At 39.3% G+C, this 18,380-nt stretch overlaps 1 protein-coding gene across 2 annotated transcripts in view; it reads right to left on the reverse strand.

Annotated features, from left to right (window-relative positions):
* CLCN1 (chloride voltage-gated channel 1) overlaps nucleotides 1–18,380 on the reverse strand; it is a 105,331-nt gene that overhangs the window by 46,938 nt on the left and 40,013 nt on the right. The window lies entirely within an intron of this gene.

The raw sequence follows: 18,380 nt of genomic DNA on the forward strand, positions 1-18,380 counted from the left end.
GCACTTTCACTTTCCTGACTCCAGCTCTCTAATGCTGTGTTACCTGACTGCCCTCTTCCTCTTTCAGATTCCCTTTTTATGTATCTTTTTTTGTTGTTTTCAGATCTTCATGATGCTTTTTGGATTGTCATGTAGATTCCTGCAATTCTCCATTTTTCTTCCTCAAAGGAATTGTTTGCAATTTTACTTTTACCTCCCTTAGGGATTTTTTACATCCTTGAGCTCTTTTTTCCATTAGCTTTTCCTATCACATGATTACTTTCTGAATTTATGACGTCTACTTTTGAAGTCCAAGATCTGTGTATCCATTTTATTTTACCTTGAAATCAAGAGCAGCAGTGTGCAGCCACTTCATCACTTTACTGCTGTTTCTGTTTCCTCAATTGAGAGAAGAGTTGGAAGGGACCTTGGAGGTCTTCTAGTCCAACCCCCTATTCAGGCAGGAAACCCTATACTATTTCAGACAAATGGTTATCCAATCTCTTCTTTAAAATCTCCAGTGTTGGAGTGTTCACAAGTTCTGAAGGCAAGCTGTTCCATTGGTTAATTGTTCTAAATGTCAGGAAATTTCTCCTTAATTCTAGATTGCTTCTCTCCTTGATTAGTTTCCGTCTTATTGCTTCTTGTTTTGCCTTCAGGTGTTTTGGAGAATAGCTTGACTCCCTCTTCTTTGTGACAGCCACTTAGATATTGGAACACTGCTATCATGTCTCCCCTAGTCCTTCTAATAATTAAACTAGACATACCCAATTCCAGCAACCGTTCTTTATATGTTTTAGCCTCCAGTCCCCTAATCACCTTTGTTGCTCTTCTCTGCACTCTTTCTAGAATCTCCACATCTCTTTTTTATATCATGGCAACCAGGGGTGGGTTCCAGCAGGCACTACTGCCAGTTCGTTTGTGGGCGCGCTACAAAGAAAATAAATAAAAATTGTTCTGCGCATGCGCAGAAGTGAAACACAAGATGGTGGCACCTATGGCACCGCCCGGAGAACTGGTTTGGGGGCGTGGCAGGCCTGGGGTGCAATCCAGGCCGCCAAACCACTACTGGTTTGGGCAAACCGGTCCAAACCGGTCTGAACCGGTAGGAATCCACCACTGATGGCAACCAAAACTGGATACAGTATTCCAAGTGTGACTTTACCAAGGCCTTATAAAGTGGTATTAACACTTCACATGATCTTGATTCTATCTCTCTTTTTATGTAGCCTAGAACTGTGTTGGCTTTTTTGGCCACTGCAGCAAACTTCTAGCTCATATTTAAGTGATTGTCCACTAGAACTCCAAGATTCCTCTCACAGTTACTACTATTGAGCAAGGTACTGTGTATTACTGTACAGTGCATCTGGTTTTCTTCCCTAAGTGTAGAACCTTACTTTTTTCACCATTGAATTTCATTTTGTTAGTTAATTAAATCCTCCCTGTTAATAAATCACTTCTGAAATGTATATGCTGCCTATCTCGTTGCCTCCCTTAGCCCTCTAAAATAGAACAGTATCAGAAAGACAAATCAAGGAATTTGCTAGAAGGACCGGCCTTGGCAAAATCTTAGGGTACTGCATATTTGCATATTTGCAATTTCATGGCTCTTTGACAGATTTGCAATATGGTTTCAGAAGGCATTATTAACATCATATGCTTAGCTGAGATTGCAATATTGTAACAGTATTTTTTAACAGGCGGTGTAACTCGTTGTTTCTATTTGTTTTGAACAAGTTTGAATCTTTCAGTTGCTATATTCTAGCCAGAGACATCATCCAACCAGGTCAAAAAAATAAATATTTGTATTTATTTAATTTACATTAAATTTATAGCTTTAGAGAGGGATATCATCACTATGCTGATAGCAGCCAGCTATACTGTTCCCACCATCTAATTCTAAGGAAGCAATCGGTATTTTATACTATTTCAGTAATAGATGGGATGAAATGGGACAACCTGAAACTAAGTCCAGACATGTTGAAGATGCTGTTGGTAAAGAAAATCCCTGACTTGGGTGTTAGATGAAGCCTGTTTGGGAAACAGCAAGTTCATAGTTTGAGAGTACTTCTTGAACCTCACCTGTCAAAGGATCGGTTGATGGTAACTGTTGTGAGGAACTTATCCATGCAATTCCAGCTAGTGTGCAAACTGCAATCATTCCCGAGCCAGTCAGAATTTGTAGCAGTTATCCAGGACTTGGTTACAACATGCCTGGTCCATTTCAGTGAACTTTATGTGTGGCTGCCCTTGAAAATTCTTCAGAAATTGCAGATTCTGCCAAACGTAATGGCTAGGCTTTCTACTAATGTAAACAACAGAGACCATATGATTGCCCTGCATTGACTGCCAGTTGCCTACTGGATACAATTTAAGATGTTAGTGTCACTCTTTAAATCTGTAAAGAACTCAAAGCAGCCTTACTACTGGTGGAGCGGCCTTTCTCAAAAGTCAATCAGTTAATGACTTAATGGGGAGAATAAAGGAATCTTGGATCTATTATTCTGCAGGAAGGAAACAGCTGCAAAATAAAATGACCCACAGAAAAAAGGGGAGAGCTCCATAGCCCACCATTCTTCCATTGAAATTGCTCTTTCTATGAATGAGCAATAGGGGGGGGAAACCTAACTGTCTCTCAAACATCATTCAATTTATTTTTCAGCCACAAGCTGACTTACACTGTCTACTCCTTGGAGAAAAGTGAGATTTTAACTGGGTGAAAAATCAATAAAAGCATTTCAACAAAGACTGATTTTTTTCCTTCAGAAAAAATAGTTCCAGCGCTCTTCAAGTCACAACCAACAGATTTAGCTCCAACTCTATAATAGTCAACGTTTATGCACAATCTACCTCCTATGGCAGTGTTGCTCAACCTTGGCAGCATGAAGATGTGAGGACTTCAACTCCCAGAATTCCCCAGTGAATAGGTTGAAGTCCACATATCTTCAAGCTGCTAAAGTTGAGAAACAGCACCTTAATGGTTTAAGCGAGATTTTAACTACAATGAAATAAAAAGAGAGAAATAGGGCAAGAGAAATGCCTTTTCTGGGAAAAGGAGGCTTTGATGTCCTAGCCTCACTTTTTTTTTCATTTAACTTTTGTTACTGCAAAAATAAAGAAGATACAATACGCTCAGCCCAGCTTGCAGCACAGGTGAAAATATGAACAAAATGAGTTTGTGATCCAGGTTGGAAAAAAGACAAGGGCAAACCATTTCTATGTGATTCCACAAAGCAAAATGGATGGTTCCAGGCATCTGTTGGAGTCTGAGCAAAAATCAAGGGAGACTGTATCTATTTTTAAGTCTTGTTTGAAGTAGCATCTTGGGTCAAGAAAGTTCTACTCCACTTTTCTGTTTTTTAAAATAACAAATACAACCTGTGGCCAATCAAATTTCTGACTGATGATATCTTTCTTCTCTCTGTGAGTGTTGGGGGCTGGGGAATTTGTTTGAGAACACCCAGGCCTCGATCACATGCCCTTCAGTAATCCAGCATAGGTTATTTGAATGCTCACTTGAAGTTCATCTTCCTGTGTATCTCAAGATCTTAAGAATTCACACCTCCAACATGTTGAACCCTTCTTGGTCCCTGAACACACATGCTCTCCAAGGCCCTAAGGAGGGAGGAGAATGGGCAATGCTTGGATCAGCAGAACAAGAGACTGCGTCCACAGCAGAAATGGCTGTTGTTCCTGCAAAGCATCCCAGGGAGACTGTTGCCCCTCCTCTAAAGAATGGGAAGGGAACAGCTAAATGTCAGCAAAGATGAAAAAATAATGCAGGTGTGATTTTGAGCACAGAAGCTCCGGGTAGTTAAAACAGTCACATATGTACATTGCTTTTGCTTTGCTCTTTTTCCTGAGAATATTCTTTAAAAATAAAAATAAAAATATTAAAACTCCTGACAGAGACTTTAATATGCAATTTGGATAGTAATGAATATACATCTATGTATCCTCATTTACAAAAGTTTCCAGCCCTTTTCTATACACCAGAAATGCCATAGATGTAGATAGCTGACATTACTCTAATAGTTAATTTAATGTCAGGCTCTATGTTTTGAAACATAGTAATGTACTCTCACAAATATTTCCTTGATGAATGTAGAAGATATTTTGGTGCAACTGTATAACTCTCATACTAGAAGTGCATACTGGCTTAGACCACGTGTACATACCCACAGCCCTACACATGAGACATACAATTAACAGAAGTGCATATTCCTAAAAGTTATTTTTTCATGACACCTTCTGTGATTATAGCAGCTTGTCCTAAAGTGTAAACCATTTTTAAAATTCATTTAATCAAATTTACATAGCTGTCCGCTCACAAAAAGCAACTCTAGATGATGCTAAACAATTGAATAAAAACAACAGACACAAAGATACAATACCCATATTAAAACATAAATATTATCATGCAAACTGTACATGAATTAATAAGCTAATCATGTTTTCTTTTTAACTACTTAAAAATGTTTAATAACATTTAATCACTCATTTTTTTAAAAAAATTAAAGTATTTTTAAGCTGTTGCTTACCAAATGTCATATTTTACTAGATAAAACAATAAGAATAAATGAATATTATAATGTATTCCTTTAGAATAATAAGAAAGCTGATGAAACATATTCAGTAAAACCCATTACAAGCAACCATATAAATCAAAGGCCTTCTCAAAAAATAGTGGTATTCAACGCTCTCTGGAAGAAAAAAGCATTAAGGCAGATAAACGAACCTCTCAGAATATTGCAGTTCAAAAGTATTTGTGCAGCCACAGAGAAGACCATGTAATTCATAGATGCCAAGGTGGTTTGCCCATGACGTCCAATGTAAATATGATGTTATTAGAAAATCAGAAATGTTAGGGAAGAGTTCATACAAGAACAAAACCTATTCCCTGAGATACTTAGCACTCAAGCATTTTAGCAGTTTTATTCTAACAGTTTTCTAACAGTTTTATTGTCTTTTAAGTTACCATATCTGAGATACTGTTCATGAAATGCAGTCTCTTTTTTTGTGGAGTCCTCGATGATCTCTGAGCTTGGTTGTTTGCTTGCAGACATTTGCTTGCAGATGTTTCATTACCCCAGCTAGGCACTGATGATGTTACCTAGCTGGGTAAAGAAACATCTGCAACCAAACAACCAAGCTCAGAGTCAACCAAGGACTCCACAGTTCAATCCTAAGCAATATTCTCTTCTATTAGAATCATTATCTCACGTAATAGAAAATTTAATAGTGAAATCTGGTGTGCAATTTTTCCCACACATTGAATTTTGGAAAATGAAGCTCAAGATATCATTTCCCATGAACTGCACAAGGTTCTTCTGTCTGCAGGCAGGGAGAGCAGCTTCAAGTTCCCAGTCTCTGTGGGGCTGTGGGGGTCCTGAATTCCTTTTTTATCCCTGAATTCCAACTTAAAACACATAACAGTTGTGTAACACACAAAACTCATACTCCACTAACACCAGGGGGGAAATCCAGTCCCGTGCCGTTAGGCTTCCAGTTACCAAAATATTAGTTCCATTGTTCTGACTTAGAACAAGAAACCCTGTTACCATAAAACCAATTATGGTAATTGCATGAAGTTGAACTTTTATGACTTTTTGAGCTGTTTGGCCCGGCATCTATACTTTCCAATTGTGATTTTTAGAAGTTTTTCAGCTTTTAATTTCATTGGTTTACTATTTCTTTTTATCTGAGCCAAAAAAAAGATTATTTGTTTAGAATTATGCCTCTTGTGAATGAAAGCCAAGTCTTTCTTAAGAAGTATCATGCACGAAAATATGACTCTGTAGACAAACTTCATATTTTTTTGTGACTCATTTATTTGTTTAGAATTTTTTAAAAAATTAACAAGCATTCCCACCCCCTAAACTGCAGTTCTATGGGCATCTATCTCATCATGAATCATTTTTCCCTGACTCAGTCTTGATTAGCAACCACCAACCTACACCAAAAAGAGTGGAAACTTCTGGTAGAAACTCCAGATTCTAATACCACCCCAGAGTAAGACTTAATTAGCTACAAGCCCTTTGGGCCCCTGACTTCCAGCTAGGAATCGAAAAGACTGCATCCTAGGCTAAACTAATCCATTTTATATTTAGGAGCCTCATATGTACAGATGACTGTCAATTAGCATCAGCAATGAACAGGTAGAAAACTCTAGACCAAAGGATGCCTCCTTTAAGGGTATCAATTCCTCAGAAAGAAGTCAAAAGTGATTGTCTAGTTCAGGGGTGTCAAACTTGTGGCCTGTGGGCTGGCCATGCCCACCCCTTTTTAGTGAAGGGGGGAAGTTGCGATATGTCATGTGATGAAAACATGATGACATGAGTTTGACACCCTGGTCTAGTACAAGAAGTAACAAGGACTCCACTGAGCATCAATTGTTATCAGATTAGGTTTTCCATATGAAACATCCAAAGTGCTGAAATTCCTGCATGATACTATCCATTAATTCCCTGACCAAGCCACCTTGAGGCATCAGTCATGCTTCTTGACACCTGTAAGTAGAGAGAAAAGTATACTTCTGCTTGTAATTCAACTCAACACAGTCCACTTCTGCTAGTTTATACATAATATTTGTGTGTTACCATTTCACCTGCACAATGTAGAGTAAGATATAATCTTGCATTTGCATGTGTTCCATGTAATGCCTACCTAGTGTGTCCATTGACTATGTTGCCTATGAAAACCTCTTCTCCATGCTTCTCTTGAGCTAGTTTTGGTTCATTGTTTTTATTGTGTTTAATGAATGACTTGGGCATGCTGCCAAATTAATTACTAGAGAAGACTTCAACTGCTTGTCATTTTCATTTCCCTGAATGCTTCTGGGCACCACCTGCCAAGAATCATCCATCAAGGAGGAAGCCCACACAAAAACCAGCTGGCCATTTATGAACACATTTTAAAATAAGTTCATTCCCTTCCATTTGAATACAGCTTACTTGTATTATATCCTGTGCATCAATTGTGCTACCTCTTAAAGGTTCCTCAAAGCTATTGCTTCAGATGTTCTTAATTAGGACTTCCTTAAGAGCCAAAGGTTGATGCTGCCAAGATTTGATGCCTACCAGGTGGATTAGGAATTCTGGCATTGCAACCCCGAATGAAAAGGATGAACAAAGCTGCCATAATATATGAGGTTCTTTGAGCATATGTGTCCATAAAAAATCATTTTGTGTGGTGTAGTGAGTTTCTTTTACTGTTGAATTATCTTGGCTTTTTAAAAATTACCTAATTACCCAAAAATACCCTATAATTTTTGTTCACTATTGTCAACAGTGTAGTTTATGTTTTTTTTTAATTCCAGGATTTGATTGTTTAAATAGCATCTTAAGTTCAAAGAACTTTAGAACATTCACAGACTAATACAATGCGTCTCTTTCCAATCCTGTTGAAAACAGGCTTTAAAACAGACATGAACAAAATTTTAGAATGGAGAGTTGCCTTCCTCAAAGAATGAAGGAAGTGACTGGTGGATGACAGTTGAGGCAAAACTAAGGGAGGACCAAGTTCTGGTTTGTATGTAGTTGCACTTCCCTACAAAAGCAAACTCACATTGTAGGAGTGCTCTTTGGCCCCCAATTATCTCTGGATGCCCAAATATCAGGAGCCAATTTACAGAAACATGTTCCATCTGCAACCATTCCTGCTGGTTCAACCTGGAAGCTGTTAATTATGGCTTTGCTGCATCCTGACTTGATTGTTGCAAAGTGAGGTCCTTGGACTATGCTTAAAGGGTGTCCAGAAAGTTCAGCTGGTGTAAAAGGCAAGAGATGGAATATTAACTGTAGCATAATACAAGGACACATTTAAAACACCTCCCTTTTTACAACCCTGTCATCCCTTAATTCGGGGTATAGTCAGGGTGACTGGAGGGAGCTGTGTGTTTATTGACCAGATGCCCTTCCTGATGTCAAATTCTAAGAGAGAAACATCTGCCACTACCTAGGATTGAACTCTCAACCTTCCGAGTAGGATGTGAGTGTCAACATGCTGCTCAAGATACAAGGACCACATAATTCCCTTGTTAAAAGATTTGCATTTAAAATGCTAACTTGAACTTTTAAAAGTCTTAATAGCTTAGGAAGTGATTATTTGAGCCAGTCACTAATTTCATTACAAGCCTGAGTTCTAGATTCAGGAGATATTGTCCTAACAACTTTACATTAAAAAATCTGCTTGGTGGACAGACAGCTATGGGAAGTCTTCTATATTCAGAAGAAATTCTTCCCGTGAGTGAATAGATAATAGATACTCTTCTCCAGAGTACACTGGAGTGGGTATTTAGGATTATGGCTGCTCAAGAGCAAGCTATTTGAACTAATGCAATCACGGCCAAAATTGAAAAAAATCTTCAAATGATTCAAAGAGTAAATAGTGCATAGAAGGAGAAGAAGTAGTTGATCATATACTCAGCTCACGCAAGAAGGTCATACAAAGATTAGAAACAATGACATAACACCAGAGGTGGTGTTCAGCAGGTTCTGACCAATTCTGGAGAACCAGTAGCAGAATTTTTGAGTAGTTTGGAAAACCGGTAAATACCACCTCTGGTTGGCCCTGCCCCCATCTATTCTCTGTCTCCCGAGTTCAGCTGATCAGGAGGAAATGGGGATTTTGCAGTAACCTTCCCCTGGAGTGGGGAGGGAATAGAAATTTACAGTATCCTTCCCCTGCCATGGTCACCAAGCCACACCATGCCCACCAAGCCACACCCACAGAAGGGGTAGTAAAATATTTTGAATCCTACCACTGCATAACACAGTCATCAAAATGATTCATTGAACATCTATAAAAATTATCATGTGCCAGAAATGAAAAACCGGTGGAAATGTATAATTGAAAAAGTAATTGAAAATGATTAGGTTAGAATCTGCACATTGATAAAATCTCCGTCAATTACAAAAGGCCAGTGCTTGGATCTGCTCATATACTACAACATACATTACAACATCCTACAGTAGGTTCTTGAGAAGGACTCGATGCATATGAAGGTCAACCCCCGCTAAAGAACTAGCAGCTGTGATTTCACACTGTTGTGTATAATGATAATAATGATAATATCCCAGTTCTGTGGGAACGGTGGATAAAAATGCCAGTCTAAACAGGAGACTGACTGGGCAATGAACCGTAATAATACAAGAGCTAAATGCTGTAGGATGTTAGAATTCAAACAAATCTGTCACATAACACCCCAGACTTAAAAGCTTTTGATAAGAGGGACCAAAAAAAGTCTGGATAGTGGACCTTGCAGTACCTGGGTCCAATCTCAAAATATTTGAAGTACCACTTGAACAGTGTTGGCATTGACAAAATCATCATCACTCAATTGCAAAAGGCAGCTTTACTTGGAGCAGCTTACATCCTGGAATGATATCTTTAATATCATAAACAAAAACATCTGCCTATCCTAAATAGCTGGATTCCACATAACTGGATAAAAATTCCAAATCCAGCCTAAACATCTGGCTGACTGTGCAATCAACCCTAATGCCCTCACGTGCAGAATGCACTCCACCAGGACTTGTATTCTGCCCTAACCTTTTCTTAGGGGTACATGTTGTGACTTCCTATTTATGATAACTAGTTAACTCAATCTAATAATTTTATTTGTTAATTGTAATTGCAGGATACAGATTTGATTATGATGTTTCTGATGGAGATGGTGATGACAACAACAATAACAACTGTTGTCCTGAAATCCAGGGCAGAACAGGGTTGAAGACAGATTTCACTATTCGGCCAGATATCTTGTGCAAATGGAATGAGAACATTTTTTTCATCCTTTTTGTGCTTTGCTCAGACTGCAATAAGGCTGAAGTACCAAGTGGCTGTTGCTCTCTGTGGTTAGCCTTCTGAGAGCTGCTAGGAGATGCCATAGCATCTCAAATTAGAGCATCAATAGAACACACCAATCACAGCACTCTTCTCCTTCTTTTTCATTCCCATGGTGATTGCAGGGGATGGAAGAGTAATTAGCAGAGGGAACTGTGGGAAATTGTCATAGTAGGAGCACAGTTGAGTGTCCTGGCAAACAGTAGCAATCAGGAGTATTAACCCCAAACCCTCAAGTCCTGTTATGATGCCTCATCATGACAGGAAGCATTCCTGGGAGAGATGATCACAGAATACCAGGAATATACACAAAAAGTATGCATTCCCAGCAAGGTCACCCAAGACGTGAAGATCATCCGATCTGCTCATCTAAAGCAAGCAGACACTTCTATCAAGCAGCAATGATATATAGGAAGATGCTGGAGGCAAATACTCACTTGAATGATAACGACAATGGCAAAGTCAAAATTTTATACCATGTAGGAGAAAACAATGATAAACTACTTTTGTATTTTATCACAAGGATGGACAAAATAGTTCAAGTTATCAAGTTATATTCTGGACTCAGGTTTCTTGAGAAGTACATAGTTCTGGAAAACACGGAAGGAAAGAAAAAAGGATAAGCAGCACCAAGGTGGATGGACTTAGTTATAGTAGCAATAGATGCACCATAAAAATAAATCTGAAGGGCTGTTGCCTAAGCTCCGGTGTGGAAGATCTGAAGGATCAGTTAGGAAACAGATTGTCCTGGAGAAGACCTAGCAATGTGGTCACTAATAGTCAACACTGATTTGATAACACAATCATAAAAATCTAACACTAATGCTATAAATTTGCATTGAATTTTACAATGTTAACTTCTAAAAATAAATAATTAGGGAAAGTATGCATCTCCCCAATCAAGCAAATCTATATTTCATTTACTTAATGGCTTAGGCTTACTAGAAATCACTAGAGAAAACATGGGAGTGAATAAAAGCAGTAACTGTTACGAATACAGAATAACAGAGTTGGAAGGGACCTTGCAGGTCTTCTAATCCAACTCCCTGCTTAAACAAAAGATCCTATACGATTCTGGACATGTGACTGCCTAATATCTTCTTTAAAAACCACAGTGATGGAGTATCCACAACTTTTGGAGGCAAGCTGTTCCATTGGTTATTTGTTCTTACTGATAGGAAATTTCTTCTTAATTCTAGTTTAGATTTCTCTTTGATAAGCTTTCATCCATTACTTCTTGTCCCCAGCTGCTTTGGACAATAGTTGACACCCCCCTCTCTGTGACAGCCCCTCAAATAATTGAACACTGCTATCATGTCACCACTAGTCCATCTCTTCATTAGATTACAAATACCTGGTTCCTGTAACCATTCATCATACATTTTAGCCTCCAGTCTCCTAATCATTTTTGTTGCTCTGCTCTGCTTAGACTCTAAGAGTCTCCACATCTTTTTTGTATTGTGGTGACCAAAACTGGATGCAGTATTCAAAGCAGAGGTGGGTTGCTGCCGGTTTGGCATGGTTCAGTCGAACCAGTAGCAGCAGCAGCGTTGCACGCGCACAAGAATGAGCAAAGCGGTAGTAAACCAGTTAGCAACCCACCACTGATTCAAAGTATAGTTTTACTAGTGCAGTATAAAGCGGTACTAACAATTCATGTGATCTTGATATCGCTCTTTTGATACAGCCTAGCACTGTCTTGGCATTTTTGGCAGCTGAAGCATACCGCAGGCTCAAACTTAAGTGACTCCTAGATCTTTCTCACAGTTACTGCTGTGAGAAGTGAACAAATGTGAACAAGATCCTTTTGTCTTTGGATGCTTTGCAAGTATGTCATTCTTAGCTATTAAGGGGTGACCTTTCCTAACCATCATTTTTGCCAGATTAGCACAATAAAAAGATTTTCCCTGTGTCTCATCAGTCTCACTATGGGTCTTCAAGCAAACTACTCCCTGATCTGCTCCATAGCATAGACAATAGAGAACCAACTGGACTGAGCTCAATGGGAGACAATGCATTAGATTAGGGTCATGATGCCTATCTTCTAAACAATGTTGCACCAGAAAAGAAGGCAACTGCAAAAGTGCCAGTGAGAAATTGAATAAATTTTCTGAAAATCCAATCACTGCAGAAGGATGATCACGAGTAGCATGAATCTCAGCAGAAATTGATCTGAATATGACAAGGAAATTGATGGACCATTATTAGAATGTTCAACCCACTGTCTGAATCAGATGAGAAAATCTGCAAGAGTGTAATCTCCAACGTGACATGAATGAACATGAATTTATTTCTTTATTAAATTTCTATGTCACTCCATCTCACTAATACATGTCTCTGAGCCATTCGAGATTTTTTAAAAATGGCACAGAAATCTCCTGCCCCTCCCCACAAAAAATAAGCATCTTGGAGGTCCTAAATAGGTAGTACTTGACTTACAATGGCAATTGGGATTGGAAATTCTGTCACTGTGCAATATGGTTATTAAGTGAGTCACACTCAATTTTACAACCCTTTTGTCACTTTATTCCATAAGCCCAACACAAGAGAGGCATTGAGAACTGAATATTATCTGCCACCAAATATGGAGAAAGATACAGTTTTCCCTTGAAATCCCAACAACTATTTCTCCCTAGCTGGGGAGAAATACACTTTTTAAAATACACTTCCTTTATTGTCAATGTTAATTTTATCCATTTAAATCCTATGGAGTTAAATAGCTTTTTGGAACATCTGTTATATTTGTTTATGATTGCATATTGACATATACAATAAATCTTGCCAAACTCAAGTATTCCTTCTATTCCACCCCCCCACAACCTCTTAATTCAGCCCCAAAAACAGAGGACACAGAAAGTCATGTTGCCAATGCTGAACATCACGCTTGCTCTTTCCCCTCCAAGCAGGCTCTGTCAAACTTGAAAGAGGACTTTTCCAATATGTTGCTATGCCAAGTGGCAGGCATGGGGCCAAAAAGGCCCAGAAAAGTTGTTGGAGAGCAGCTGGGCAGCCCGATGTGAAAAGGAAGATTAAACAAGCTGGGCTAAATGATGACTAAGAAGCAATATGATACCGCCTCAGATATCTGAAGGGTGTAAACATCCACTGTTGAGCAAAAAATAAATTAAAAACATGACAAAAGCAAGTCTTCATCCTTCATTATGGAAACAGAACTACAAAAGGGAGCTTTATCAGAAGAAAGCCCACGAGTCTGCAATTTATGATGATCTTACAAGAATCTCTGTTGGCGCTACTACTCTTATCTTACAACCTAATCACTGCACAAAGCTAAGGCTTCTTTTCCTGTCGACAACCAGGAGCCTTGCTGGACCCTTCAAATATTTGGAGAATGAGCCCATGTTTCCAGTTCAGGGGTTGTTTTAAATAGGGCGATATTCTGCAAGACAGTTAAAACCTGAAGAATCCTAATAAATCACATCATTTTTGATCCAGTTCTACATCTACTAAATTAATGCACACCACATCCTCTATCCATGATGGCGAACTGTGACATGCATGCCCGAAGTGGCACACAGAGCCATCTCTCCTGGCACATGCAACGTCACCCATTACTCTTTTGTGTTTCTGGCACACATTCACACATGACAATCAGCTAGCCTTTGTTCATGCGGCAGTGCCGGAAACTGGAAAAGCTGGTTTTCCAGTTTTCCGGCATGAGCATGCGTGCCAGCCAGCTGATCATCATGCATACATGCAGGCCAGTAAACAGAAGACTAGCTGGCCAGCGCGCACTGGAAGCCGGAAGTTCATTTTCCAGCGCACGCATGCCCCTTGGGCAGCTCCTTTTCTGGGTTGTGGCCCAGAGGAGCGTGCATCAGTGGTGGGTTTGGACCGGTTTGGCTGAACTGGTAGTGGTTGGATGACCTGGGTCGCTGGAACCAGCAGTGACCAAGGCCTGCCATGCCCCTGAATCAGTTCTTCTGACAGCAGCGCATGCGCACACAGTGAGCATCAAGCGCATGTGCACCCATGAGCGAACCAGCAGTAGTAGCTTCCGGAACCCACCCCTGGTGCTCATGCTCCCTTTTCAGCACTGGGTGCCGAAAAGGTTTGCCATCACTGTCATTCCAAAGAAGTGGTTCCTTTTAGTTAGCTCACCACTGGATGATTCACCTAAATCTGTTGAAATAAAACAGAAAACCAATTGGAGGAATAAAAAACATGACAAAATAGAAAGGGAAGAGAGAAGTTGTAGGATAAGATGGTAAGGAAGATACTTGAGCCAAAAGGACCCTCAGATGATTCAATGCAGATGGTTGCATGCAGGTGCTTTGAGCAGATTAAAAACAGTGCATAAAGGTTGCACCTCTCTCACATTATTTGTTCTGCATTAATTGGTATCAAGATGCACTCCATTTCAAAATGAAGGCACTCTTTGAAATATCTCTCCAGTCCCACATATTTTAAACACACACACATACACACACACCAAGTCCTCAAGCCTCCCACCATCTCACAATAATGAATCCAGTTTGAATCATAACCTAGAGCAGAAAAATAAGAATAGCTGAACATACAACCTTAAGCCAGCGGTTGGCTATTCCTTGATAAGCCTGACTAGGTGGCTCAGTGGCTAGGACACTGAGCTTTTCGATCAGAAAGGTCAGTAGTTCAGTGGTTTGAATCCCTAGTACAGGTCTCCTGCATGAGCAGGGGTTAGACTAGATGACTTCCAAGGTCCCTTCCAACTCTGTTACTGTTTACTGTTTATATAAGCTGTTCCCGGAGACTATTAGCGATTCACGTATCTTGAGTCCATCTGAAACAAGGATTGGTGCTCTCACAAATAAATTTGGACCAATCTATTTAGCCGAAGAGCAAACCTGTGTTTGTTTTATATACCTATTGAATTGTTATAGTTTTTTTAAAAAAAGAAGAGTTAAGAAAGTTGCGAAAGGGAAGAGAAAGAAGGGGAAAAAGAGGCATTGGTCCTGGGTACCTGCTCCTAATCAGTCCCATGTGGTCAGCTCATCAGCAGTTTTGTTTTCTATCCTAAACCTAAGCGTCTCACTTCTTGCAAAGTCTCCTGTGGAATCTCTTAGTCATGAGTTGCACTGAGCTCCTTGGTATTTCTGTCCTGGGTTCCCCCTATATTTTTGCCAAACCACCACTCTTGTATTGCTTAGTTTTACCCTAGCGATGCGTAATGTCCTGCAACCTTAATCTCAACATTCAAATAGGTACGTTTCTTATATCCAGAAGTCTGACGTCAAAACCTGAACGCAAAGTGGATGACTAATGTCCCACTGGCTTCTACCCCATTGCTTCTTCTTTTCTCCTCACCATATTTCAGCTATTTTGACTTCACTTCTCCCTCACTCTGCATCTCCAGTTTGGAGCACTTGAGGTAAACAGAGTATTGACCATTTTAGAGATTAATGTCTAGCAACTTCATTTTAAATTTTGTCTGAAAAATATGGTATTAAATTGTATGAATGTTCATCTTTTAACTAACCTTTTTGATATTAGCCCCCTCTCTGGTTGCTGATCTCCCCACCTCACAACTAAAATTGCTACTTCCTCAGCAGCAGTCCATTGGCCATGTTTGCTCATAGGATTGATGGGATTGTATCATAAAACCACAAGTGGCAAGTTAGACTAAAATATTGTATATGAGACTTTTAATGCACTCTTCCATGGTTTTGTTTACGTTTATGATTTAAATGGTTTTTAAAAAAATGTTTTTAAGGCTCTATTGTTTAATTATTTTGTTTTAATTGCCCAATCTTGAAATGGATGATTATATGAGCTGTGGTGACGCAGTGGTTAGAATGCAGCACTGCAAGCTACTTCCGCTGACTCACTGCAACTTGGCAGTTCATATCTCACCAGGCTCAAGCCATCCATTCAGCCTTCCATCCTTCCGAGGTGGGTAAAATGAGGACCCAGATTGTTGGGGGCAATATGCTGACTATGTAAACCACTTAGAGAGAGCTGTGAAGCACTGTAAAGCAGTATATATGCTGTTGTTATATAAATTAAATAAACTATATCAGACATTACTAAGAGGCAAATCAATGTAAACATTTACATGACCACACTGGATCATGGGTTCTGCTATCATGGGTCTGAGGATGGTAGAAAAGACTCGAATATCAACATAGTGCCTTACATTGACCAGTCAGGAGGGGGAATTTATCCCTTTGATCTAGCTGAGAAAATATAAACGTATTACTATCATTAGAATAGGCTCAGTTATCAACTACAAGTGATAGCCTGTTTCTGTTCCTAAGGTCCATGGCTTAATTTGCATTATTTATGAAGTGTCAAAAATCACTATACACCCACACAGGAAAGCCCTAGGAAGATGGCTGAGGCCAGTGAAGAGGGAAACATTTCACTAATAATTGTCCATTATCAAGATTTTTCAATATCATTTCATGTCCCTGTCCTTGCATGGAGTCCAACATTCTTTCCCAAGATACAGTGGTGGGCATGGTTTGGGCGAACCCTTAGCTTCGCTCGCTGGTTGGGCCCACACACCTGCTCTTGTGCTAAACCATCCATTTATAACTAACTTTCTGGCTCATTCTCTCCACCCTCGCTGTCCAGCTGAGTTTCGCGCCGCCCCTACTTTACTCACCGGAGCTGCCTGAGTTGATTACCTGCTTCTTTGAAGCTCTTTTTCCCTCCCAAAGGGATGCTTGTGAGTAAAGCTAGTACGTGCAGGCTTGCAACCAGTGAACCACTTGTGAACGTAAGTGCAGCCCACCTCTGCCAACATGCATGGTCAAAGAAATGTATGTGTTGAAAATTAGTAATTCCCCAAATTATACAGCTATTGCCATGGCTTATAAAAGTTATTTTACAAAAGTTATTTTAATCCATAACCGTACATGTCCTTTTTGCACAATACACTAATTTTCACAATACACTCAAAACATGAGACTTAGCTGCAGAATGATTCTTGCCCAAATCTACTCAAGGCCAGAAATCTAAAACATTATATCTCTAATCAAGCTTTTACCAGTGTTGCATTCCCTTTTTAACATCTGGCCTCCATGAAAGTCATTACAAAAATCAAGCTTTCCGTATGGATCGGGGGGCATTGCAAGGAACAGTGTGATAGTTTTGAAAATCTGAAACTAAGCCCAAGTCTTCTCATGCCTTCTGGATGGCTGCTTTTAGCCCATCTCTAGCAGGTTTTTCCCGAACGCCATCACTATGCTAAACAAATAATTCCCTCACCACTGTCAAACTCTTCACTAAGGCTGCATTATTATTACTATTAGTCTTCTCATTGTTCCTATCACCCATCTCCTTCCACTTGTGACTGCAGGCCTGTAACTTTGTGCTTGTATCCTTACGATTTATATTGATATTGATTGTTTCCTGATTGCTTATTTGTACCCTATGACTATCATTAAGTATTGTACCTTATGATTCGTGATGAATGTATCTTTTCTTTTATGTACACTAAGAGCATATGCACTAAAGACAAATTCCTTGTGTGTCCAATCACACTTGGCCAATAAACTATTCTATTCTATTCTATTTTAGGATTATTGTAATAGAAGTGTTCTTAATCTAGACTCTTCCAGCTATATTAGATCTGTTCTCATAATTTCTAATTGCTATGGCCAGTTGCACTCATTAGAGAATCGTCCAAAACCTTTGAAGTATATAGGTAGTCCTTGACTTACACCCATTAATTTAGCAAACATTTGACGTTGGAAAAAGTGACTTGTAATCGGTACTCACACTTACAACCTTGACAGCATCCCCTCAGTCATGTGTTCAAAGTTTGGGCATTTGACAATTGCCACATATTTATGACAGTTGCAGTGTCATGGGGTCATGTGATCGCCATTTGCGATATTCCCAACTGGCTTCCAACATCATTCCAACATCAACGGTGGAAGCCAGATTTGTTTTACAGCCAAGTTATTAACAATTACAAGTGATTCGCTTAACAACCATGCCATAAAATTTGATATGACTCACTTAAAAACTGCCCTGCTTAGCAACAGAAATTCTGGGCTCAATTGTAGTCAAGGACTACCTATATCAGCTTTGGAAGAGCTACTGTAAGACTGAAACAGCACTCTGCATGCAAGGACAAAGGTATTACAAATGAAACAAAATCTTCAGGTGTAAAATGTACGCATTCATGCAGCTTCTATGAAATATCTGAAATATGGTAACATTATATGCGTAATATGGAACTTCTCCTTTAAAGACATAAAAAACCCTGCCTTTTTTCTCTGCACTAGATTGTTATCTTCCACACAGAGGCCTCTGACTTTCTCTAGGACAGAGAGAAAAGAATCATGTCTTAGCTCTCTAATTCTTAAAACCTCCAGGGAGGATATTTCAACCACAATGCACATTAAAGCATTTTCCAAAGCATAACAACTGGTATCCTCAAGATTATAGAACATTTATTCAGAATTCAATACAGCATATGCATCATCCTAAATGCTTTTTAATGCTAGTCATACCATATAAGTGTGAACTAACATGGTCGGAATTAGATATTGAAGTTTCTTTCTATATTATCCTCATGTCAGCAGTTTGATCACTTAGGGTGTCCT

The sequence above is a fragment of the Thamnophis sirtalis genome, unplaced genomic scaffold, assembly GCF_051295495.1.
Source record: "Thamnophis sirtalis isolate CommonGarterSnake01/CBP01778 unplaced genomic scaffold, rThaSir2_p1.2 scaffold_5, whole genome shotgun sequence".
Lineage (NCBI taxonomy): Eukaryota > Metazoa > Chordata > Lepidosauria > Squamata > Natricidae > Thamnophis > Thamnophis sirtalis.